This window comes from Poeciliopsis prolifica, unplaced genomic scaffold (genome assembly GCF_027474105.1).
Source record: "Poeciliopsis prolifica strain line A6 unplaced genomic scaffold, Auburn_PproV2 SCAFFOLD059, whole genome shotgun sequence".
NCBI lineage: Eukaryota > Metazoa > Chordata > Actinopteri > Cyprinodontiformes > Poeciliidae > Poeciliopsis > Poeciliopsis prolifica.
In genome coordinates this window covers 2,015,532-2,043,386 of record NW_026562434.1, presented here as the reverse complement: position 1 = coordinate 2,043,386, position 27,855 = coordinate 2,015,532, and the positions used below count along the sequence as shown (strand labels likewise).

Here is a 27,855-nt window from a genome sequence, read left to right as displayed (position 1 = left end):
CAGCTGCTGGAGGACAACATTGTCACTTTTGTAAAGAAAGAACTGAAGAAGATCCAGAAAGTTCTGAGTCCAGATTACTCAGAACATTCAGAGAGTCAGAGAGATGATGAGATGTTGGAAGGTGATGATGAAGAGCAGAGGAGGAGCATCAGAGAGGCAGTGATGAAGATCACACTGAACTTCCTGAGGAAGATGAAGCAGGAAAAGCTGGCTGACCATCTGCAGACCAGTAAGAGGATTTCTAAAGAACTTTGAAATGATAGATAAATTACACATTTACTGAAGTGATGTAATCAAATTAAAAAGCCAATTTTTTTTCATATCTGATTTTCATTATTGTGTTAATTTAGGATATTTTGCTGCAGTTTGTGAACATAAACTTAAATCTGGTCTGAAAAAGAAGTTCCAGTCTGTGTTTGAGGGAATTGCTAAAGCAGGAAGTCCAACCCTTCTGAACCAGATCTACACAGAGCTCTACATCACAGAGGGAAGGACTGGAGAGGTCAATGATGAACATGAGGTCAGACAGATTGAAACAGCATCCAGGAAACCAAACAGACCAGAAACAACAATCAGACAAGAAGACATCTTTAAAGTCCCACCTGGAAGAGATCAACCAATCAGAACAGTGATGACAAAGGGAGTGGCTGGCATTGGGAAAACAGTCCTAACACAGAAGTTCACTCTGGACTGGGCTGAAGACAAAGCCCACCAGAACATCCAGTTCATATTTCCATTCACCTTCAGAGAGCTGAATGTGCTGAAGGAGAAAAAGTTCAGCTTGGTGGAACTTGTTCATCATTTCTTTACTGAAACCAAAGAAATCTGCAGCTTTGAACACTTCCAGGTTCTGTTCATCTTTGATGGCTTGGATGAGAGTCGACTTCCACTGGACTTCCACAACAAGGAGATCCTGACTGATGCTACAGAGTCCACCTCAGTGGATGTTCTGCTGACAAACCTCATCAGGGGGAAACTGCTTCCATCTGCTCTCCTCTGGATAACCACACGACCTGCAGCAGCCAATCAGATCCCTCCTCAGTGTGTTAGCATGGTGACAGAGGTCAGAGGTTCAATGACCCTCAGAAGGAGGAGTACTTCAGGAAGAGATTCAGAGTTGAGGAGCAGGCTAGCAGGATCATCTCCCACATGAAGACATCACGAAGCCTCCACATCATGTGCCACATCCCAGTCTTCTGCTGGATCACTGCTACAGTTCTGGAGGATGTGTTGGAGACCAGAGAGGGAGGAGAGCTGCCCAGAACCCTGACTGACATGTACATCCACTTCCTGGTGGTTCAGACCAAAGTGAAGAAGGTCAAGTATGATGGAGGAGCTGAAACAGATCCACACTGGAGTCCAGAGAGCAGGAAGATGATTGAGTCTCTGGGAAAACTGGCTTTTGATCAGCTGCAGAAAGGAAACCTGATCTTCTATGAATCAGACCTGACAGAGTGTGGCATCGATATCAAAGCAGCGTCAGTGTACTCAGGAGTGTTCACACAGATCTTTAAAGAGGAGAGAGGTCTGTACCAGGACAAGGTGTTCTGCTTCGTCCATCTGAGTGTTCAGGAGTTTCTGGCTGCTCTTCATGTTCATCTGACCTTCATCACTCTGGTATCAACCTGATGGAAGAAAAACAAACATCTAAGACATCTTCATTATTTAACAAACCTAAACTAAAGTCTCTCCATCTGAGAGCTGTTGACCAGGCCTTACAGAGTCCAAATGGACACCTGGACTTGTTCCTCCGCTTCCTCCTGGGACTTTTACTGCAGACCAATCAGAGACTCCTAAAAGATCTGCTGACAAAGACAGGAAGTAGTTCACAGACCAATCAGGAAACAGTTCAGTACATCAAGGAGAAGATCAGTAAGAATGTGTCTGCAGAGAAAAGCATCAATCTGTTCCACTGTCTGAATGAACTGAATGATCATTCTCTAGTGGAGGAGATCCAACAGTCTCTGAGTTCAGGAAGTCTCTCCACAGATAAACTGTCTCCTGCTCAGTGGTCAGCTCTGGGTTTCATCTTAGTGTCATCAGGAAAAGATCTGGATGTGTTTGACCTGAAGAAATACTCTGCTTCAGAGGAGGTTCTTCTGAGGCTGCTGCCAGTGGTTAAAGCCTCCAAGAAAACTCTGTAAGGACACACATTGTTAATGCAGTTATTTTTGACAGAGATATGATGAGGTAAATACATATTCATTCTTCAGTTTATATATGGGTGCATTGTCTCTTCAAAGTGTCTGACTGGGGGATATATAAATGAGATACAGCACCAAAACTCCTCTTTATGTTAAAATTTAAATTGTATTAACTTAGTTAATTGTGGAATTATCTAATTCTCTTTCCAGCCTCCTTGTTGCCTATAGTTCTAAATTGTAAGGCTGGAGGACCAATTATAGAATGAACCATTTCACAACAAAAGGCTTCATAAATATGTGTAAAATAAGATAGTTCCTTCTCTGTCCACGTGAAATATTGAAAAATATTCATTTTTATGAATTGTTTAATACCATATTTTCCTCCCTGTCTCCTCAGACTGAGTTACTGTAACCTCTCAGAGAGAAGCTGTGAAGCTCTGTCCTCAGTTCTCAGCTCCCAGTCCTCCAGTCTCAGAGAACTGGACCTGAGTAACAACAACCTGCAGGATTCAGGAGTGAAGCTTCTCTCTGCTGGACTGAAGAGTCCAAACTGCAACCTGGAAACTCTCAGGTAAAATGTTCTCAATTCCATTGAAACAAGATTTCTGTCCATTATATTCTATCAGTTATGATGCAAATGTTTTTTAAATAATAGAGTAAAACAATAACAGATGTCTTACCGTGAGATGGGTAATCATGCTGGTTTTCCTTCCCTGCAGCCTGAATGAACCAAGAAGAGAGAAATTTGGAAAGGTTTGGCTCAGGCTAACATTGGTAGTGAAGCTCTGGATATTTGACAGGTTGCTGCATCCTGGTGCACAAGGAGCATTATTGCAGATCCTTCCTCCCAGCAGTTGTTAGACTTCCTCATTTATTGTACATCTGACTAATGATGATTTTTATTACCTACTGAACTGGAAGCTCTCAGGTATGGAGGAACCTCATGCAGGAGCAGAGAAGGTCTGATAGAGGAGGAAGAGGGAGAAATGTAAAGATGAAACTGGAGATTTGCTCTGCTTTGATTCAAGCTGCTGTTTTCCCTCAAACCAGCTGTGATGCTGATCTTCAGCCCAGCCTTGATTCTCAGGCTTCATTGGACTCTTTCTGTTAAAACTGACATGGATTCATTTAGTTCATAGAGGAATTTAATATTTCTCTTGCCAGCCTCCTTGTTGCCTTTAGTTCAGTCATTCATGGCTGGAGACCCAAATATAGACTGAACCAGTTCACAACAAAAGGCAACATAATTATATATAAAACAGTCCATTGTTGACTGGAAAAAAGACTGTTATGAATTCTTTAATAATATATTTTCCTCCCTGTCTCCTCAGACTGAGTGGCTGTAACCTCTCAGAGAGAAGCTGTAAAGCTCTGTCCTCAGTTCTCAGCTCCAAGTCCTCCAGTCTCAGAGAACTGGACCTGAGTAACAACAACCTGCAGGATTCAGGAGTGAAGCTTCTCTCTGCTGGACTGAAGAGTCCAAACTGCAACCTGGAAACTCTCAGGTAAAATGTTCTCAATCCTGGTGAAACCAGATTTCTGTCCATTACCTGCTATAAGATATTATGTAAATTTTATTTCAGTATCAGATTTATAACATCAATAGATGTCTGACTGTGATGAGGCTAATCATGCTAAGTCTTGACACATAAACTCAGCTGGTTTTCATTTATCCCAGGCTGAAAGATGTAGCATATTTGAAAAGACAATCTAAATTGTTATTCAATATAAATGGCTTTTAACCAAGATAATAGGCCAGTTTCTTTCAGAAGAATAGGTACGACACACGAAAGAGCAGTTAGGCTAGAGTTTTGCAGCTGCGAGTGTTTTGTATTTGCAATGTGAATATCATATTTACATATTTACAACCACAACATTGGGATATGCAAATGGCCATCAAGGAAAAAAAAAAAAAACAAAACAATGAAATAAAAAGAAAACAGAGGAGAAAAGAAGAAACACAACAGAGGGGAAAAAACAAATTAATCAATCGTTCCCAAAGTTCATTTTACAACCCCTTAGTCCATCCACCCCGAATGGGGATTAATCAGGCTTGCAAACAAGGCGAGTATCCAGGGCGTGGTTCACATCCTGGGTAATTGAAAGTCCAATCAAAGAAGGAACAGAGTTCTTTGTAGGATTCTCCTACCAGCTGGGTAGGAGAAGTAAGCAGTCTTCTGTCACCAACAGGTGAAATCTTTCTTTGGCTCTAGGCCTGGTCTCATAGCTCACCATCCACCTGGCCTGAATAACAAAACAGGACCACTTCCTCAATATATATTGATATGATCTAACATTTAGTGTATACACAATTCAATAAATAACATTTTGTGTTATAAATAATTCTATCATTTGATCAATTGCAATTTCATTAAATCTAAAATTCAATATAAATTACATTCATGAAACAGTCAATAAATATACACCATATTATCAATTAACATGAAATGTAAAATACTAATATAAACCAGTGTTCAATAAATACTTCAATTACCCGTTTTGGTTATCAAAAGGAGTGTACAATCAGTTTTTCTTTAGTGGCTACACAACAGCAGTGATTATAAGCCAACGCCAAGTCATTCACAAAAACACTCACCAGTTCCGCAGTTTTGTGGCATACTACCGGATCTTTTTCATCTCACTTTCCGGCTCACAATAATGGGATCCTATAGTTCAGCACATTAAGTGAGCATCGTACACATTTACAGCAATTAAATGATGCTACGCTTTAACTGACCTGCCAGCTCTGCTCCTTCCAACGCGTTCTACCCTTCACGCCCTTTTGCTTGAGCTAATATACCTAGCGGGTAAACTGAAAGGTACATGTGACCCCAGTACTCAACCGCGATTGGCTAAACGATAATCTCGCGAGAATCAATCATAATACTATTAAAACATCGCGAGATTTGAGGCTAAAAGGCAAAAGAGTAGAAAATCAGAGGAATTGAAGGTTTAAAATTACACTCGGGTTACATCCTCCCCCCCTTAATTCCATGCAACACCGGTGCATGCTAAATTATCTGAACACTATGACGCACAGGAGCATCTGAAACAGGTTCAGCAACCATTTCACCATAAGCAGTAGCTAGACTGTGTAAAAGATTTTGCACTACAGAAATTAAAGGATTTCCTAAAGCAGCATACTGAAAGCGCTTAATTGGTTTTGGCTCTCGACTAGACCGACGAATTGACTGTTCAGCTTTTAAACCATCACTAGCCTGATGAGCATCTTTTGGTGATTCTGTGGAATGTGATGCTGGCATGGTCGAATTTGGTAATGTCTCTACTGGGCCATGGCTCTCCAAATCTTCAGATGGGCTTAGCTCAGGAACATGTTCAAGTTCAGGTGAATTTCCTGGGTCCATCTGATCTTGTGAAGGAACTTTTTCCAGGGCTGGAAGTGGATCCATAGCATCAAGCAGTAGAGACGACTTATCCTCATCAGATGAAGGATTCTCTTTTTCCATCTCAGGAACTGAGACTCTATTTATGGGCTGGGTAGGGCATGTCCCCTCAACACTGACCTTCACAGTTGGTAAAACTGAAAATCGAGATGCCCTCCAGTCCTCATCCTCCTCATCTGGGCTTTCCTCCAATTCTTCCACTGGTTCTTGTAGACTGCGGGTCTGCGGCCTATGAGCCGGTGTGGAAACTGGTGGGTCAACTTCAGTCTGAGGAAGAAATCCACAAGGGAGAAGAAGGTCGCGGTGCAGAGTCCGGGTCCCTCCAGAGGGATCTGCTTCTGGTCTTACAATATACACAGGAAGCTCACCCACACGACCAATCACCACATAGATGTTTGTCTCCCACTTATCCTCCAGTTTATGCTTGCCTCTGAACCTCACATTTCGGACTAATACTCTATCACCTTTTTCAAGACTTACTGGTTTTACTCTCTGATCAAAACGAATCTTGTTTCTTCTTGCCATCTTTTCTGCATTTTTAGAAGCTAGCTGAAAACTTTCCTTCAGCCGAGAACGCAGGTTCTGCACATATTGAGAATGTGATTGAGATGACAACTCTTTGACAGGCAAGTTGAAAGCCATGTCAACAGGAAGTCTTGGACAGCGGCCAAACATCAACTCATATGGAGTAAAACCTGTAACCTCATTTCGGGTGCAATTATAAGCATGAACAAGTGGCTTGACATACTCTTTCCATCTAGTTTTCTGCTCTGGCTCCAAAGTACCCAACATACTGAGCAAAGTTCTATTGAACCTTTCAACAGGATTTCCACGGGGATGGTATGGCGTGGTGTGTGACTTTTTAATGCCAGCAATGTTGCAGAGCTCTTTAATGAGGTGAGACTCGAAATCAGGCCCTTGATCCGTGTGCAGGCGTTCAGGAAACCCATAATGCACAACAAAATTCTCCCACAGACATTTTGCAACGGTCTTCGCTTTTTGATTGGCTGTTGGAAAAGCCATAGCATACTTAGTAAAATGATCTGTGAGGACAAGAATGTTTTTAGTGTTGCTTTTATCAGGTTCAATTGATAGATAATCCATGCACAGGAGCTCAAGTGGCCGGCTTGTCTGGATATTCACCAATGGTGCAGCTCGTTCTGGCAAAGCTTTCCGACGAATGCAGCGATTGCAAGTTTTAATCTTGTTTTCTACATCTACAGACATGCGTGGCCAGAAAAACCTAGCTCTTACAAGGTCAAGTGTTCTTTCAATCCCCATGTGCCCCATATCATCATGAAGGCTTGAAAGAACAACAGAACGGCATTCCTCTGGCAACACAAGCTGAAATGATAGGACTTCACCATCCTGCCTCCTCCTATATAAAATGTCATCTTTTAGTTCAAGACGTTCCATTCTCTCATCACCAGAGGAAGGTCAGGAAGCTCAGCCCTGACAGTTGGAGGATTTTCTCTCCTGTTTCAAGCTGATGAATAACTTCTTTCAAAACAGGATCAGCTCTCTGTTTCTCCCTGATGTCATGAAGGGACAGTGATGGAAGCACTGGCAATCCTTGGGTCTCATCCATGTATAAGTCAGGGAGAACTGTAGGGTCATACTCACAGTTTCCACTAGAGTAATGTTTCTCTCCAAAGGACCATCCAGACTTTGGCCTCTCAGTAGACAGCTGTGACAAAATGGCTCTGATCACATCTGAGGTGAGTTCTGTAGCATCCTCCATTTCATTCATATGGGTTGTGATGAATTGCTGCACCATGGCCCATTCTCTTTGTGGGTCAGGTGTTTGGGGATGTGGTCTCCTGGAGAGGGCATCAGCATCTCTGTTTTGGCTGCCAGCACGGTACTGCAATTTAAAATCATATGTAGACAGTGCAGCAAGCCATCGATGACTAGCAGCATCAAGTTTAGCAGAGGTCAAGACATATGTTAATGGATTGTTATCAGTAACAACAGTGAAACTGGAGCCATAAAGATAATCATGGAATTTTTCAGTTACACTCCATTTTAAAGCTAAAAATTCCAATTTATGGGCTGGATATCTAGCTTCACTGGCAGACAACCCTCGGCTAGCATATGCTATAACTCGTAGCTTTCCCTCTTGTTCTTGATAAAGAGCAGCCCCCAACCCAGTGGTGCTGGCGTCTGTATGCAGAGAATGTAAGGATGGCTTGGGTTAGCAAAACCAAGTACTGGAGCTGTAGTCAGTTTGTCAATCAATGTTTCAAAAGCAGATTGACACTGTGCAGTCCACCTTTCATTAAAAGGTTGTTTTGCATCATGGTTTTTCATTGTGATGGTTGTTTTACTGACACATTTGCGAGCAGGAGAATACCCCCCTTGTCAAGTCATTTAGAGGCTTAGCAATAGCAGCGTAGCCATTTATGAACCTGCGGTAATACCCCGCAAATCCGAGAAATGATCGCAGTTCTTTTAAAGTTTGAGGAACTGGCCAGGATTTTAAAGCACTTATCTTTTCTGGATCCGTTTCAACCCATGCTCAGAAACTACATGGCCTAAATAACGCACAGAAGTTTGGAAAAACTTACATTTTTGTGGTGATAATTTAAGGCCATAATCTCTAAGTCGATGCAGCACTCTTATCAACCTACTCTCATGCTCTTCTAGAGTGTCAGAGAATATAATCAAATCATCCAAGAAGACTAAACTTCTTTTAAATGCAAATCCCCATGCACTTCTCCATAAGACGCTGAAAAGTGCTTGGTGCATTAGTCACACCTTGGGGCATTCTATTAAATTCCCAAAACCCAAGTGGAGTCACAAATGCAGTTTTAGGCTTATCACCTTCCTCCATTTCTATCTGATAATAGCCTGACTTCAGATCAAGAACACTGAACCAGCGTGAACCAGTGAGAGCTGAAAATGACTCTTCCAAATTTGGCAATGCATAGGCATCCTTCACTGTTTGTAGATTCAACTTTCTATAATCTATACAAAGCCGAACATCTCCACTCTTCTTCCGAACGACTACTATCGGTGAAGAGAATGGTGACTCTGATTCCCTTATTACCCCTGTCTCCAAAAGATCTCGCAAATGATTGCGAACAGCTTCAATGTCATTTGGATGTATAGGACGAGCACGATGTTTAAATGGGGTCTCATCATGAAGATGGATGTGATGCTTCACCCGATCAGTACATCCAAAGTCAAGGTCATGATGAGAAAACACTTCTGGTATTTCTTTGAGTTAGCAATAATGTGATCTTCCAATCAGGAGACACTGGAGAATTTCCAAATTCAAACTGGAGATCAACTTTGTCAGTGTTCCTGGGCTGCATATTACTACAGGAAACCTCAGAAAGAAGCTGAGGTGACACTGTAATTTCTGCAATAATAGCAGACGGTGACAATGTTATGCTCTGTTTTGACTCATTTGTGATAACCACTGGGATCTTATGAGGTGTATGCTTGGGCAATGACACCAGACAACTTTTCACACACAATCCTCCCGGCAAAGGAGTAGATGGCTGCTCAACTAATGCCCAACTGCTAACCGGCAGCAAGCTGGTATGGGCATTCCCTTCTAGAACTCTGGTATGGCCTGCTGAAATAACTGCAGGCGACTCACTATCTAATGCTACGTCACATACACTGGGTTCTTGGGTCTGCTGATGACGCAACTGAAGCAGCTTGAGAACAGCTTTATAGCAATACTTTGCTGGGCTAAGCTAACACGTTCATCTTTCAGATGTTTGTCATACAATGAATCAAGAGTGTTCATTCCTATCAGAACATGGGACTGAGTTCCACTTTTAACATCTGGAACCACAAGTGCCAGAGTACAAACATCCAGATCAGTGCCAATAAACTCTTTGGGAAAAATGACCGTCATTTCTATATACCCTAAGTATGGGACAGCTTGGCCTGCAGCTCCCTCTACTTGTAATAGCTCACTTAATGGTTTCACAGGTTGATGAGAAAAATACTGATTGTAAAATGAAACTGGTATTGTAGTAACTTGGATCCTGTATCTAACAGGCATTGAACTTGCTCCCCAGCTATTATTACTTGACCAGTACATTTTGAGCCAATCAACCCTTGTGGCAATTCTGCAGCCTCAGGAGTTACATGAGACAAATTAGTGCATCTTATAGGTGTCTGCTTGGTGGGACTTTGCTGGTCCTCTGCAGTTCCCGTTCGCCCCTCAACGAGAACCTGATTCAGTTAACGACAGGGCACTATGCGGGTTCATTTTCTGCCACTTCTTCTGCTTTTCCATTAACTGTTTTCTTTTGGCAGCAACCAGTAAGGATCAGGAGGGTTGTCACACTTAGGTTTTATATGTCCATCTTCCCCACAGTTGTAGCAGTAACCTGGCTTGGGTGATGAAGATGCTTTTTGAGAGAGGGTTGAGACACACTTTTACTAGTTTGTGGAGACTGACTGAACTTGGCAACATGCATAGATTTTGGCAAAATGGGCGGGTTCTGACCAGACTGAACACTTGTAAGAGCAGCCAATTGTTTTTGTATATCAGCCACTGCTTGGCAAGTTGCTTGGTGATAACAGTCAAATTATCAAGCACTTTGTTCTTCAACTGGTGCACAAGCATGATGTAAATGTACACTAGCCCTGGGTTTACTGGAACCAAGATGCTGTTTCATACGCTGAGCTTTGGCAGCTTCTCTGTCTTCTTCTGTTCTTAGCAACAACAACAATTCTGCAAAAGACGGTGTTTTGACTTGCGCTGTTTAAGCTGGAGCTCAGAAATTAAGGTGTTATCCCAACATCCACGACAGAATTGATTCAGCAGATGCTTTTCAAAATCAGCAGCCAATACTCCACCCCTCCGTAAGGCATGGTTTAGAGTCACTTGCAAGCGTTGTAAATAAACGGATGGCTTTTCACCTGCGTCTTGAAACTGCTCCATGAATTTGCATACAGTTCATCGCCATCTTGGACCGTTCCATAGGCAGAATCCAAGATTCTGAGGTAAATTAAAGGAGGAGCATCTGGTTGAAGATGTTTAACCATGTCTGCAGCTGGTGGTAACAAACTGTCAAATATCTAGAACGCTGTAGTTCTGATACAACAGGGTCTTTTAACAGAAGGTCAACACTAGATCGCCAAGTTTCATAGTCTGTTTCATGTTGTGGTCTTGGAGTTCGACCAGAAAATGATCTAAGCTTCAATGAGGACATGTGTATTGCATTGTCATCACTTTTCATGATATGCTCAACCACATACCTCTGGACTCCAGGTGGGTTGATATCTGACAAAGACATGGCTGGCAAAGGTCCAGAAGGACGTGACGTATAATGTGCGGTAGGATCAGGTTGAACATGTGGCGACTCCCCATCCTCTGCAGCGACATCTTCTGGCTTAAGATGAAAACCACCCTTGGTTGCCATCTTTGATGTAAGGGAAGCAGCCATGGCCAAATCCTCTTCTTCTGGGGAAGTCTTCAAAGAAGATGGGACTGGACAAAGTTCAGTGATGGATTGGCCAGTAGAGACATTACACGCCTGAAGACATCTGTGTAATCCTGACCTGTAAGCTTAGCCACATTTTCATTTCACTCAGGTACGTTTCAGTTTTTATTTTAGTTTCCAACTCGGAGCAAACTACTGACAGCTCTTCAATTTCATAAGTAATTTTTTTAGTTTGGCAAACATACGTGTAAGGCAAGATTTTACGCAGCCTCTCCAACGCACTCCCTGATGAAAACTCAAAAATTATGCAGTTATAGAAATCTGAGTCAGAATCAGTTATAAATTCAAACTTTTCCATTGACCCGTATCCAGTCAGAAAATCAGCCACTTCATTATCAGTCTCTGAGTTCGTTGCATGTCTAATCAACACTGCGTTAGGTATTTTAACCCCACATTTCACCAAAACATCCATATTAGCAACAACTAGCAACTGCAACACTCCAGCTTCTATACAACTGATCCTGGCTAGCTCACCACTAATGTATGTAGCATATTTGAAAAGACAATCTAAATTGTTATTCAATATAATGGCTTTTAACCAAGATAATAGGCCAGTTTCTTTTCAGAAGAATAGGTACGACACACGAAAGAGCAGTTAGGCTAGAGTTTTGCAGCTGCGAGTGTTTTGTATTTGCAATGTGAATATCATATTTACATATTTACAACCACAACATTGGGATATGCAAATGGCCATCAAGGGAAAAAAAAAAAAAACAAAACAATGAAATAAAAAAAAACAGAGGAGAAAAGAAGAAACACAACAGAGGGGAAAAAACAAATTAATCAATCGTTCCCAAAGTTCATTTTACAACCCCTTAGTCCATCCACCCCGAATGGGGATTAATCAGGCTTGCAAACAAGGGGAGTATCCAGGGCGTGGTTCACATCCTGGGTAATTGAAAGTCCAATCAAAGAAGGAACAGAGTTCTTTGTAGGATTCTCCTACCAGCTGGGTAGGAGAAGTAAGCAGTCTTCTGTCACCAACAGGTGAAATCTTTCTTTGGCTCTAGGCCTGTCTCATAGCTCACCATCCACCTGGCCTGAATAACAAAACAGGACCACTTCCTCAATATATATTGATATGATCTAACATTTAGTGTATACACAATTCAATAAATAACATTTTGTGTTATAAATAATTCTATCATTTGATCAATTGCAATTTCATTAAATCTAAAATTCAATATAAATTACATTCATGAAACAGTCAATAAATATACACCATATTATCAATTAACATGAAATGTAAAATACTAATATAACCAGTGTTCAATAAATACTTCAATTACCCGTTTTGGTTATCAAAAGGAGTGTACAATCAGTTTTTCTTTAGTGGCTACACAACAGCAGTGATTATAAGCCAACGCCAAGTCATTCACAAAAACACTCACCAGTTCCGCAGTTTTGTGGCATACTACCGGATCTTTTTCATCTCACTTTCCGGCTCACAATAATGGGATCCTATAGTTCAGCACATTAAGTGAGCATCGTACACATTTACAGCAATTAAATGATGCTACGCTTTAACTGACCTGCCAGCTCTGCTCCTTCCAACGCGTTCTACCCTTCACGCCCTTTTGCTTGAGCTAATATACCTAGCGGGTAAACTGGAAAGGTACATGTGACCCCAGTACTCAACCGCGATTGGCTAAACGATAATCTCGCGAGAATCAATCATAATACTATTAAAACATCGCGAGATTTGAGGCTAAAAGGCAAAAGAGTAGAAAATCAGAGGAATTGAAGGTTTAAAATTACACTCGGGTTACAAAGAACCAAGAAGAGAGGAATGTAGAAAGATGGAGATCAGGTTTTAACTGTTAGTGTAACGCTGGACACTTGATAGATTGTTGCATCATCAGAGTACAAAGAAGTATTATTGCAGATTCTTCCTCCAACCAGTTGTTAGACATTATCATCCATTTAACAAGTGATAAATTCAGATTTTTATTACCTACAGAATGAAGTAAAGTTTTATTACTTTTTAATGTTATTAACAGGTGAATCTCCAGTTTCTTGAGAGTTTTCCTCTCATGAAAATATCCAGTTCAGACCTTGGATTCTACCTCCATGTTTTCATTTTCTCATCATGTGATGAATTGTGTGTCTGTAGTTTATCAGGCTGTTTGGTCTCAGAGGAAGGCTGTGCTTCTCATACTTTCAGAGACAATAGAGCAGCTACTCAGTCTAAAGGACAACTGAAAAACCAACCAGTTGAACAATATTTAACAGTCATGTTCTCTGTACCCTAAACTATAGATTAGTTAAATAAATCTCATAACTTATTATGTCAATAATGTCCAGTAAAAGAGGGAAACATTCATTAAAAGTCAAATGCATATTGCATCAAAATCGACAATCCTGAGTTACTAAATCTAAACTTCCTGAGAGCAGCTTGTTGATTAATACTGATTCTGATTGGCTGATTCTGATTGGCTGATTCTGATTGCCTGATTCTGACATACGTGAGTAATTCTGCAGAACACAGGAGGAGGGAGAGGAGATTGATTATCATTATTATTTATTTTTTTTTTTATGAATTATGTCTCATGTTTTAGAATAGCGACAGCTTTAATATGTGAATTGTTTTTGTTGTCATTGTTTACATTACCTGCTGCAGCTTTAAGCAGTGAGTTCACTGCAGGTGGAGGTTTAGCAGCACCATGTAGCCTTTGTTACTTTGGTCCCAGCTCTCTGCAGGTCATTCACCAGGTTCCCCCGTGTTGTTCTGGGATTTTTACTCACCGTTCTTGTGATCATGTTGACCCCACGGGATGAGATCTTGCGTGGAACCCCAGATCGAGGGAGATTATCAGTGATCTTGTATGTGTTCCATTTTCTAATAATTGATCCCACAGTTGATTTCTTCACACCAAGCTGTTTACCTATTGCACATTCAGTCTTCCCAGCCTGGTGCAGGTCTATAATTTTGTTTCGGGTGTCCTTTGACAGCTCTCTAGTTTTGCCCATGGTGGAGGTTAGAGTGTGACTGTTTGAGGTTGTGGACAGGTGTCTTTTATATTGATAACGAGTTCAAACAAGTGCCATTAATACAGGTAATGAGTGGAAGACAGAGGAGCCTCTTACAGAAGAAGTTACAGGTCTGTGAGAGCCAGAAATCTTGCTTTTTTGTAGCTGACCAAATACTTATTTTCCACCATATTTTGCAAATAAATTCTTTAAAAATCAGACAATGTGATTTTCTGAATTTCTTTTCTCCGTTTGTCTCTCATAGTTGAGGTTTATCTATGATGACAATTACAGGCCTCTCTCATCTTTTTAATTGGGAGAACTTGCACAATTGGTGGCTGACTAAATACTTTTTTGCCCCACTGTAACTACCAGTAATGAATAGTGAAGGTTCAACAGCGAGAGGAGAACCAGCGTCATTCACGGCCAGCTTGAAGACTTTTTCTAGTTATTTCTGACCGTGATGCTGATCCAGGTGACTGTTGGTAGTTGAGCTGCTTTACTGCTGTCTGGTCGCTCAGGATGTCATTTTGTTCCTGCATTGAGCCTCAATGTAGCCAAACTCTGTCAACTGCATGTTTTTAAATACCATATTAGATTCATTGTATTGATGCATTTTAACATGCTTCACCTCCGAGGTAATTTCCCGCTGCAATACACAAACTTCCCCATTCACTATCAGAGTGTTATAGTTCCTCATGACAGGATTTGTTGCTGTGCAGTGAGAAGGAAAGATGAGATGAGCTGCAAATGCAGGCTGAGAAGTGAGATACAGGTGATCAGCAACAGGAGACAGTGATCAGTGATCAGTGATCAGACACTTTTTCATGAAATCTGCCAATTATGATCAGTAACAAAGGATCACTCAGCTCACCTCTAATTAATTCATAAATATCATGTTAGGAAGGTCTAAGAACAGAAATATATGCTCTTATTTTGCAGAACAAACTTTGGGATTAAATGGACTGTACAACTTTGCAAACAGCAGCCCATTAAGACAGTAGGATTCTTTCACCTGGTGCTTAATGTACCTAGGAAACCAAACCATCTACTGGTATTTACTGATTATTTATCGGTACATTGTTTCCTAGTCTGTTGCTAGCAGGTGATGAGTAAAAGAGAGACAGACTCTCATATGCAACTATTCATGATGTTACATGTTGAAGCAGCAGAAATTCTCTACTTCCTATTGAAAGTGTCACTGTATTAATGCAGTTTATTGTAGATTTTAATATTTCTCTTGCCAGTGTCCTTGTTGCCTGTAGTTCGGTTCTTCAAGTCTTGAGTCCCAACTATAGAATAAATTAATTCAAAATAAAGATATCATATAGTTTTGAAAAATATGATCTATTCTTCAATCAGTCCAAGAAGAATATTATTGACTGTAAAGTAACACAAACATTTGATGGGTTAGTAACATATTTTCCTCCTTGTCTCCTCAGACTGAGTGGCTGTAACCTCTCAGAGAGAAGCTGTGAAGCTCTGTCCTCAGTTCTCAGCTCCCAGTCCTCCAGTCTCAGAGAACTGGACCTGAGTAACAACAACCTGCAGGATTCAGGAGTGAAGCTTCTCTCTGCTGGACTGAAGAGTCCAAACTGCAACCTGGAAACTCTCAGGTAAAATGTTCTCAATCCTGGTGAAACCAGATTTCTGTTCATTACCTGCTATAAGATATTATGTAAATTTTATTTCAGTATCAGATTATAACATCAGTAGATGTCTGACTGTGATGAGGCTAATCATTCTAAGTCTTGACACATAAACTCAGCTGGTTTTCATTTATTCCAGGCTGAAAGAACCAAGAAGAGAGGAATGTAGAAAGATGGAGATCAGGTTTTAACTGTTAGTGTAACGCTGGACACTTGACAGATTGTTGCATCATCAGAGTACAAAGAAGTATTATTGTAGATTCTTCCTCCAACTAGTTGTTAGACTTTATCATTAATTTTACAAGCGATAAATTCAGATTTTTATTACCTACAGAATGAAGTAAAGTTTTATTACTGTTAGGGTTAACACCTGTTAAACATACATTAACAAAGACAGAAAAGACAAAAGAGTTAGATTCTTTTTCACTCGCGAGGAGAACGGACAGAGATGTGCTTCAGTTACAATCTCCTACCGCTCTGAAGCATATTTTGTCTGCTCCTCTCTTTTTATTATTTCTAGGATCCCTAATCACAAGGACGCTGTAGCTCTAAAGGGAGGGGGCAAACAGCTACAGCGTCAAATGTTATTCACTAACTAACACACAATCATTCTGTACTAGATAATCTCCTTCCAGGCACAAAGATTAATAAAATATGTAGTGATCTTAGCAATGTGGTTTTATTCAACCGAAGCAGAGCTCTTCACCAAGAGGTAAACCTGCAGGAAGATTTTGTTTCTGCTCTCTGTCAGTGAGGCCTTCTGAGAAAGGAATCAGAGTAAATGAACAATACAAGAAACATTCTTAATTCTATAATGAGATTAACTTTAAGGAAAGCATCAATTAAAGATACATTATAAACATCAATGAGAATAACAAATAATTGATTAATAATATCACAATTTCTCCAACATTTCCCCCCTGTTTATCAAATATTTGTTCTAATTCTCATATCCTTCCTAAACAGCCACTTCAAACAATTTTCAACTAGGAGTTCATTTTTAAGAAAGCAAACATGTTTACATTCAAGGTTTATACTCAGTCCAAAACTTAGAATCAGGATACACATCAAAAGAGTCCTCATCAGAGCTTTCTCTGTCAGACTCAGGATTTTTTACTAGTAAAGGATACATCGGCGTCATCTGGTTCCCCATGGGCTAAATTGTTGTAGTGATGAGACGATTAAACAAAGAACGCAGGCAAGGAATACAACAGCATCCACACAAGGTTAGAATGGCAGCAAAGACAGCCATCGACACTAAAGCAGAGGACACAAGGGTTCGGTACTTTCCAAAAACATTCATCCAGTCGTCCCACCTGGAAGTATTTACTCCAGAGAACTCCTTCATCTTACCATTAAGGGTACGGAGCCCCTCAATGGCCTTCGTCAGGCTGCCACCAGCTGCTGTGTTGTTGGGTAGAAAAGTGCAGCATCTTTCACCAAAGATTGCACACACTCCCCCTCGTTCAGCCAGCACCATGTCAAGTGCAATACGGTTCTGGAAAGCCATCAGTGATGTAGCGGCCAGCTGCTCATGCACCGCCTCGAAGCCTGCCTGTGTCCAGTTGCCCAGTTTTTGTACATTGTAATGGATGTAGTTGATTCTGTCAACGTTTTTGTTTAATGTGCACCACCAACAAATTGTGGACTCAAATCCTGCTGCAATTTGGTCGGCCAATTTATACTCATCTGGTACACCACGGGGAACACCAATGGCATCGATGTATGTAGGATCATTGTTCCTCCAGGTCAGGTCTCGCTTCTGCAACTGACGTTACTGCTGAGGCACAACATCAGTTAAAGCATGAATTAGATGATCAACAGTCATAGGATAAACAGAAACAGGCAATAATAAAGAAATTAAAGCACATATCCCTGTTACCTTCCGAGGCAATCTATCAAAAATTTTGTTACCACCACACCACCACCAGACATCTGCACGAGAGACAGGGTTAAAATCATTATTCACAGAGAGAACAGTCCAGTGTTAAAACATCATTTGTCATACATCAAGTTTAATCTCTGTAGTTTGCCGATGTCATACTTGCCCAGGAGACTAAAAAAATGATAATAGAACTAGGTGGAAAACATACCTGAATACTCATCCTCATTCTGTAAACAGTGCTACAAGAATACATTTTTATTCGTGACGTGAATTGTTCCCAGATGAAAACACAAAATAAAAACAAAAAGATATATTCACTTGTTATTTTCATTAATGTGCAAGTTCGTTCTGCTCCTAAAGACACTACAGGGTTGTGGACAATCTTCACCAGTTTTGAGACGGAAAAACTATTTGGTTTAACCCCCTTTGTAACCTGGACTTTGCCCTGTAGGTCGGTGAGCGTCTTGAGCTTGCTTCCCAATTACTTTTGAAATTAAATTACTTTTTGCAGTGTGTTAAATGTATCCAAGTTGGCTTTTCCGCTGCATCTGGGTTTTTAGTGAAAAAGTTCAATCCATTTAGAAAAGCATCAATTATTTCTAAACAATACTTTTGTCCTTCACTTTTATTCAATTCTATGAAGTCCATGTGCATTACTTGAAATGGATATTGCAGAGTAGGAAATTTTCCTCTACGTGGTCTTAGATTGCCCTGAGAGTTATGTTTTGTACATATCAAACAGGTCCTACAGAATTTTTTTTTAAATAAGAAATAACTCCATAAGTAGTGTAATGTTGATGTATCCTACCATCCCCCCTGTTGAGACATGCGAAACGCCATGGCTCAATATTGCAGCCCATTTATACACATCTTTTTCTTGGTAAAATAGGTTCAGTTTCATATAATTTTCCAATTTTGCTCCATTTTTTTTATCCATAAATCCTTTTCATTTTGAGGACTTAATTGTTGCATGTCTCTTAAAGTTTCTTTCATAAATTAAATTTTTACGTCCACATGTAATACATTTATCTCTCCCTCAGCTGCTTTTTTTTTATTTTTTATTTTGTCTTCGAAAGCATTCCCTAGGGACACCTTATCTGTCCCTGCAGTGTGCGCCGCACATTTACAGATTGCTAGTTGTTTTTGTTTGTTTGTGCACGACTTGTAATAATTCTTTTAATAATTCTGCATTTGTTACTTTTAATGTTAATGGGTGGAACAGAACTATAGGAGCACTAACTTCTACTGCCATAGAAGCAGCAACTACAGCTCTCACACAATGTGGTAAAGCACATGCTACACTATCAAGTTTTGAAGAAAAATATGCTATTAGTCTCATTTTATCACCATGCTGTTGGACTAGCACCGAGGTCATGACATGACATTTACAATCCACCATCTGAACAAAAGGTTTTTTTTAATTGATAATCTGGTAATGCTAACGCAGCGCTTGACACGAGGGCCTGTTTTAGTTTGCAAAGTGCTTCTTCTGCTTCATCTGCCCACAACAAAGAAGACATTTTTAAGATCTTTTTTATACATTAATTTATTCAGAGCTGCCACAATTTCTGCATAATTAGGCACCCAGTTTCAACAATAGTTAGTCAACCCCAAAAAGGACATCATTTGTTTTTTTGGTTTGTGGTTTGGGAGCTTGGAGAATTGTCGTTTTTCTATCCTCCGCTATGGTTCGTCCTCCTTCACTCAAATTATGACCCAAATATTTTACTTTTCGTTTACACAGTTAAAGTTTATTTTGTTAACCTTATGACCTTCTTTAGCTAAATGTTGCAGAAGCGCTAAAGTGTTTTGCTTACAGGTTTCCCTGTCTGGAGAAACCAATAAAACATCAACTATGTACAACAAAACTTGGCTCCCTCCTGGGGGTTGAAAAGTTGACATACTTGCACTCATTACTTGAAAGAGAATTGTAGGGCTTTCACAGTAGCCTTGAAGTAGTCTGGTGTATGTGTATCTTTTCCCTTCAAAAGTAAAAGCAAACCAAAATTGGCTCTCTTTCTCAATTGGTATTGAGAAAAAGGCATTACTGATGTCTACAACCGTGAATACTTTTGCATCTGATCTAAGAGAATTCAACAATGTGTGTGGATCAGTCACATGTTTGTGTCTGTGTACAGATAGGTCACAGTTATCTTGGCTGGGGTGACCTTGTTGAGTCTCGCTTCATAGTTCCTATCAGGCCCAGGAACTGTTTTGAACCAAAGTGTGACATGCAAATCATCAGGAGACTTTTGATCCTGTAGGGCAGAAATGGCTTTATGCCCCTCTGCCAGAAGTGTTTGTGCAGTGTTGTGTGGGGGTTTGTTGGGCACATCCAATGAATAAAAGTAATACAGTTCCCTGTGTCCCTGGACAACAAAGAAATCCCCTTCTTTTATTCCTGTAGCTGATCTTGACATTTTCACCACAAATATTTTACCCCAAGAATGTTTTCTCTACATGTTTTTCTACATGCACCCGTGTCACAGAGGAAATTTACAGGTTTGCCATTTATTAGGAGAGTTATTTCAGGTCTTATGCTGTCCATAGAAAGTAAATCCTGAAGATTTAACTGGACCTCTTCACTCCCCAATTTCTCTGATCTTAATCATGCTGACTGTCCTGTGTTTTTTTTTTGTTTTCTTTTCTTGGGCAATTTCTGGCTAATGTCCTTCCTGCCCGCAACACCAGCATCCTGAGTAACTGTGCCTGTAGTTTCCTCTCCCCCTTCTACCTTTTGAACCTCTAAGGTTCTGACCTCTGCCCCTAAAGCCTTCTCTTCCTCTCCTGTCCTCATAAAACACTTGTTCCTCATCCTGGAAAAAGGCTCCTGGAACCTTTTCCTTTTCTTTTGAAATTTCTTTCTCCCCACTTTCTCCTTTTTGCGCTACTTCTAACCAAAATTGTACATCATCATACCCTTCCTCGTACAATTTTTTATTTAAATTTGTTTTTTGTTTTATTTTATCCCGATCTTTAATAACTTTCCAGTTATTTGATTTTAGACTGTCTGTTGGCTTAGTTTTACTTATTCATTTCCCCATTTTTTTTTTTATTTAAATTTGGACCAGTTTTTGCTGACTCCTAGGGAGTCCTAGAAACTGGAGATCTGATTCAGTAGGCCAGCAATTGAAAAGACCTGTTGTGGTAACTCTCACTTCAACTCTTTCGAGTGGAGAGTTCTTGCCTGTGCATCCACAAGAGGTTTGCTGCTTACAACCCTACTGTTTTATATGAGATAAAATACCAAGTGGTATTTATAACTCCAATCACACTCACATACACACTTTTTTTTTTATCACGGAATTTAAGCGCCTGTTATCGCCGGACTCCGCCGTCCGTTTAAACACGGGTATTCGTCGGGCCCCGTTGCCCACAACAGGTGGGGTTCGTAAGATCTCAAACCACGTGAGGTTGCAAAATACCGAAGCAGGTGAGGTTTGCAAGTCCTCGTCCCAGTAAGGTTTTACAAGACCTCCAGCGAGGTAAGGTTTACCAACCCTTATTTTCTAGTTTATTTTATTTTTTTTATCTCTTACATACTGATACGGAACTTAAGCGCCTGTTTTCGCCGGACTCCGCAATCCGTTTAGCCTGCAGGTACTAGTTGAGCTACTGTTACTGCTCACAATAGTACAATTAGTAATTGGGCTGCTGTTACTGCCCAAAACAGTGCAGGTATTTTGTTGGGCTACTGTTACTACCCACAATAGTACAATTGTTATTTGAGTTGCTGTTATTACCCAGAACAGTGCTGGTATTAGTTATTTGAGCTGCTATTACCCAGAACATTTCTAGTATTAGTTGGGCTGCTATCATTGCCCACAATAGTACAATTGTTGGTTCCCCAGAACAGGACAAGGCCTCCAGCCTTGAAGCACCAGGCTCCGTTAGCCTATTCACGGATTTTGTGCATTACTTTTACCTGTTAGAGTCTAGAATTGACAGGGTTTTCACTTGTGTGCGCAACAACCTTGAGTCAAAGAAGAAGTCACTCTTCTCTCACACAGAAGAATGACTTACTCTCTAAAACGTCATTCGCCACTTTTTAAAGAAGAATCACTCACCCTCTCTTGTCTTTCCCTGGAGTGTCGTCAACCTTCAGATCCCAGCAGGCAGGCCGAGCCCAGTCCTTTAACAGGTTCTCTTGCCGTGCGCACGGTCTTACTGGGGTCCGCCACACCTGCCGGAATCTTTCCAGTATATGACATCCGGCTCGAAGGACCAAAAATGTTAGGGTTAACACCTGTTAAACATACATTAACAAAGACAGAAAAGACAAAAGAGTTAGATTCTTTTTCACTCGCGAGGAGAACGGACAGAGATGTGCTTCAGTTACAATCTCCTACCGCTCTGAAGCATATTTTGTCTGCTCCTCTATTTTATTATTTCTAGGATCCCTAATCACAAGGACGCTGTAGCTCTAAAGGGAGGGGGCAAACAGCTACAGCGTCAAATGTTATTCACTAACTAACACACAATCATTCTGTACTAGATAATCTCCTTCCAGGCACAAAGATTAATAAAATATGTAGTGATCTTAGCAATGATGGTTTTATTCAACCGAAGCAGAGCTCTTCACCAAGAGGTAAACTTGCAGGAAGATTTTGTTTCTTTAACTTTAAGGAAAGCATCAATTAAAGATACATTATAAAGATCAATGAGAATAACAAATAATTGATTAATAATATCACAATTTCTCCAACAATTACTTTTTAATGTTATTAACAGGTGAATCTCCAGTTTCTTGAGAGTTTTCCTCTCATGAAAATATCCAGTTCAGACCTTGGTTTCTACCTCAATGTTCTCATTTTCTCATCATGTGATGAATTGTGTGTCTGTAGTTTATCAGGCTGTTTGGTCTCAGAGGAAGGCTGTGCTTCTCATACTTTCAGAGACAATAGAGCAGCTACTCAGTCTAAAGGACAACTTAAAAACCAACCAGTTTAGCAATATTTAACAGTCATGTTGTCTGTACCCTAAACTATAGATTAGTTAAATAAATCTCATAACACTTATTATGTCAATAATGTCCAGTAAAAGAGGGAAACATTCATTCAAAGTCAAATGCAGATTGCATCAAAATAAACAATCCTGAGTTTCTAAATCTAAACTTCCTGAGAGCAGCTTGTTGATTAATGCTGATTCTGATTAGCTGATTCTGATTGGCTGATTCTGATTGGCTGGTTCTGACATAGTTGAGTAATTCTGCAGAACACAGGAGGAGGGAGAGGAGATTGATTATCATTATTATTTATTTTTTTTTTTATGAATTATGTCTCATGTTTTAGAATAGCGACAGCTTTAATATGTGAATTGTTTTTGTTGTCATTGTTTACATTACCTGCTCCAGCTTTAAGCAGTGAGTTCACTGCAGGTGGAGGTTTAGCAGCACCATGTCTGTGAAATATAACTACCAGTAATAAATAGTGAAGGTTCAACAGCGAGAGGAGAACCAGCCTCTTTCACTTCCAGTTTGAAGAATTTTTCTAGTTATTTCTGACCGTGATGCTGATCCAGGTGACTGTTGGTAGTTGAGCTGCTTTACCTGCTGTCTAGTCGCTCAGGATGTCATTTTGTTCCTGCATTGAACCTCAATGTAGCCAAACTCCATCAAATACATGTTTTTAAATACCATATTAGATTAATTGTATTGATGCATTTTAACATGCTTCACCTCCGAGGTAATTTCCCGCTGCAATACACAAACTTCCCCACTCAGTATCAGAGTGTTATAGTTATTCATGTCAGGATTTGTTGCTGTGCAGTGAGAAGGAAAGATGAGATGAGCTGCACATGCAGGCTGAGAAGTGAGATACAGGTGATCAGCAACAGGAGACAGTGATCAGTGATCAGCGATGAGACACTTTTTTACAGAAATCAGCTGATTATGATAGGTAACCGATCAATCAACTGACCTCTAATTAATTCATAAATATGTTAGGAAGGTCTAAGGATGGAAATGCATGCTCTTGTTTTGCAGAAACTACTTTGGGATTAAATGGACTGTACAACTTTGCAAACATCAGCCCATTAAAACATTAGGATTCTTTCACCTGGTGCTTAATGTACGTAGGAAACCAAACCATCTACTGGTATTTACTTATTATTTATCAGTACATAGTTTCCTAGTCTGCTGCTAGCAGGTGATGAGTAAAAGAGAGACAGACTCTCATATTCGACTATGCATGATGTTACATGTTGAAGCAGCAGAAATTGTCTTCTTTCTATTGAAAGTGTCACTGTATTAATGCAGTTTATTGTAGATTTTAATATTTCTCTTGCCAGTGTCCTTGTTGCCTGTAGTTCAGTTCTTCAAGTCTTGAGTCCCAACTATAGAATAAATTATTTCAAACTAAAGACATCATAAAGTTTAGAAAAATATGATCTATTCTTCAATCAGTCGAAGAAGAATATTATTGACTGTAAAGTAACACAAACATTTGATGGATTAATAACAGATTTTCCTCCCTGTCTCCTCAGACTGAGTGGCTGTAACCTCTCAGAGAGAAGCTGTGAAGCTCTGTCCTCAGTTCTCAGCTCCCAGTCCTCCAGTCTCAGAGAACTGGACCTGAGTAACAACAACCTGCAGGATTCAGGAGTGAAGCTTCTCTCTGCTGGACTGAAGAGTCCAAACTGCAACCTGGAAACTCTCAGGTAAAATTTTCTCAATCCTGGTGAAACCAGATTTCTGTTCATTACCTGCTATAAGATATTATGTAAATTTTATTTCAGTATCAGATTATAACATCAGTAGATGTCTGACTGTTATGAGGCTAATCATGCTAAGTCTTGACACATAAACTCAGCTGGTTTTCATTTATTCCAGGCTGAAAGAACCAAGAAGAGAGGAATGTAGAAAGATGGAGATCAGGCTTTAACTGTTAGTGTAACGCTGGACACTTGATAGATTGTTGCATCATCAGTGTACAAAGAAGCATTATTGCAGATTCTTCCTGCAACCAGTTGTTAGACTTTATCATTAATTTTACAGATAACAAATTTAGATTTTTTTATTATCTACAAAATGAAATAGTTTTATTTCTATTTTATGTTATTAACAGGTGAATCTCAAGTTTCTTGTCTGTTTTCTTCTCGTGAAAATAATCAGTTCAGACCTTGGTCTCTACCTCAATGTTCTCATTTTCTCATCATGTGATGAATTGTGTGTCTGCAGCTTATCAGGCTGTTTGGTCTCAGAGGAAGGCTGTGCTTCTCTGGCCTCAGCTCTGACCTCCAACCCCTCCCATCTGAAAGAGTTGGACCTGAGCTACAATCATCCAGGAGACTCAGGAGTGAAGCTGCTGTCGGCTGGACTGAAGGATCCACACTGGAGACTGGAAGCTCTCAGGTATGGAGGAACCTGCTGCAGGAGCAGAGAAGGTCTGATAGAGGAGGAAGAGGGAGAAATGTCTTTAGTCAGTCTGCTGGGAAACATTTAGTTTGAAGATTAAAATTTATTATGCTAATTCAGTATCTGCCTTGTATTTATAAATACAAGGCAGAAATTATAAATATTGCTGGTAATTTTGGCTTTGTAAGTTTGCAAACTATATCAATTAAAAACTGTAGGAATTTGTCACATGGTTCTGAATGAACCTGGGAAACCAACCCATCTACTGAACCACAATAACATGGTATTCAGAGCAGCAGGGGGCCAAATATAGCTCCATGTGGAACCAAGAGGTTGGAGAGAGAAAATCAGTTCAAACTGTTTCCTATCAGAGTTCAGTTTGTCTCTCTGTCTTCACAAACCAGGAGCATCATGGGCTGGGCGGGGCTTCCACTGATGATCTACTGAGGAAATACAAGAAGCTGATTGGCTGATGGACAGGAAGTAAAAATATGAAGATTAATAACATCATAAATCAGACATTATTGGTGTTGTGTATAGATGTAGTGCTGGATCACATGGTGTTATTAGTGATTATAGATCAGCTGTTGCTCACCTGGTGACTTTAGTCAGTGATGATGGAGGAGGTTTAGTTTTTACTGATCACTTTAAGCTTTTATGTTTTTATCTCTGATCTTTGTTTAAATCTGTTAATCTGGTTTTAATGCTTTTGGACACAAATATCTGTTATCCACTGATGTTCTGGATCTTTGATGATATTGAGGAAAATAAAATCATCTTAACTGCAGCTTGTATTTAAGTTTTGATCAGAGATTTTGTTTGACAGTCGCTAATAATTAGTAATAAAGAGACATGGCTGAGAGCAAATATAGATTTTAGAATAAGATTAAATGTTTCAGTGACAGGAAGAAAGAAACAAGAAACATAAATAGAGGAACTGATCAAGAAAGATATAATTATGATCAATAACATGTTGTAACTTTAATGCATATGGAATATAATGGGATGGAAACAGAAAACTGAAAGTAACTGAAAGAGCAGAAGAATATTTAGAAATACGAACTGATGATGTTTGAATGATGGAAAAGAGACAAAAGATGTTGATGAAGGAAACGGATCAGTTCTTGATTTAACACTCGTGTTTAGGAAGATTTCAGCTGATTGTGGAAAATTCTTCTGACTAAGAACGTGAGGAGAGCCTGGAGCTAAATAGGAACTGGAAATAATAATGAATTTATTCTGATTCAACTTCTTCAAACTGTCACATCACTCATTCAGGAGTCTAAGGAGTTCAGCTGTTAGATTCCTATGATGATTTACTGAGGATAGAAACATTAAAACCATGTTGGATGGAGCTTCAGACCAATCAGCCCCCAGAAGCAAAGAGGAGAAGAAAAGCAGCTCCATGGTGATCAGATGGATGTTTAAAGATCTCAGAGTGAAATAAATAAATTCAGATTTAATGCAAACCTCTCAACTTTAATGAATTTATGTGTTTTAAAATATAAAACACATGAAAAAGTGAAGAAAACTATTCATAATGCAAAGAGATTTAGAAGTTTAGTAGATCCATCTATGTGGCAGTTTTTCTCCACCAGGGGGCGACATCTGGAAAATGATCAAAAGTATGAATAAAATCAGGGAATATAAGAAATCCCTTGTTTTCCAGAAGGAAGGAAGAATTGAAGTGAATGATGAGGAAAAAGTAGAAAATGTAAAAATGAGAGCAGAAACTGGTTCAGATCCAAAGTTCTGATAAATTTACTAGGAAAGATAAAAAGTCAAGATCAGCTCATCCAGAACTTCTGCAGTGGAGGGAGGATTACTTTCACAAGCCATTACTGCAGCTGCTGGGTTCAGGATGCTGCTTCTTCTTCTTGGGCTCATTGTAAATGTGTGCAGCGCCACCTGGTGGTGCTGGTTGGTAGAGGAAGTGCTGAAAGAGACCGATGGTCTGACCCCCCTCCTCCTTTCAGGGTGGAGCCTGCTGGAGGCCGATTCTTGACTCCAGGTCCATGGAGATGTAAGTGTGTTTTTCATCTGATTCATGACAACAAAGCAGCTCACATTCAACCATCTTCAAACTGTCACATCACTCATTCAGGAGTCAAAGTGTCAATAAATGATCAATAACTGCAGCTGGATTGTGTTTGTTCTCTCCATCAGATTCCTGTCAACTCACCATCGACACAAACACAGTGAACAGAAAACTCAAACTGTCTGAAGACAACAGGAAGGTGACACGTGTGAAGGAGCTTCAGTCATATCCTGATCATCCAGACAGATTTGATAACCATCCTCAGCTGCTGTGTAGAACTGGTCTGACTGGTCGCTGTTACTGGGAGGTTGAGTGGAGAGGAGATGTTTATATATCAGTGAGTTACAGAAGAATCAGGAGGAAAGGAAACAGTGGCGACTGTTTGTTTGGATGGAATGATCATTCCTGGAGGCTCAGATGCTCTGATGTTGGTGGTTACTCTGTCTGGCACAATTATATAGTAACTCATCTCTCTTCCCCCTCTGTCTCTCACAGAGTAGCAGTGTATGTGGACTGTCCTGCTGGCATTCTGTCCTTCTACAGAGTCTCCTCTGACTCACTGATCCTCCTCCACACCTTCAACACCACATTCACTGAACCTCTGATTCCTGGTTTTACAGTCTGGTGGGCCATTTATGGTTCCTCTCTGTTTCTGAGCTGATTTGAGTCTAAAGAGTCTAAAGTTTTTCATCCTGCTAGAAAATCTCACTGTTTAAAAGATAGTCCAGTCTCTATATGTCTGTTTCATTCAGAAATATATTTTCATGGATCCAATCTGTTTCTTGGTTAAACTTTTCTACACAACCCGGGGATTATTCCAGGATTATTCCAGGATTATAACTGGATCAACATGTTTTATCATTTTCCAGTCAAAAATTCACAATGAATCTCAGAATGTTTTTTTCTCTCTCTTGATTTTTTTCCTTTCATTTATCATCAG

The 27,855-nt window shown here is 40.0% G+C and overlaps 1 pseudogene; it reads left to right on the top strand.

The window, feature by feature from the left end:
- The first annotated feature begins 12 nt into the window (after window positions 1-12).
- On the top strand, window positions 13-27,800 carry LOC129379634 (NLR family CARD domain-containing protein 3-like; annotated as a pseudogene).
- Window positions 27,801-27,855: the final 55 nt, after the last annotated feature.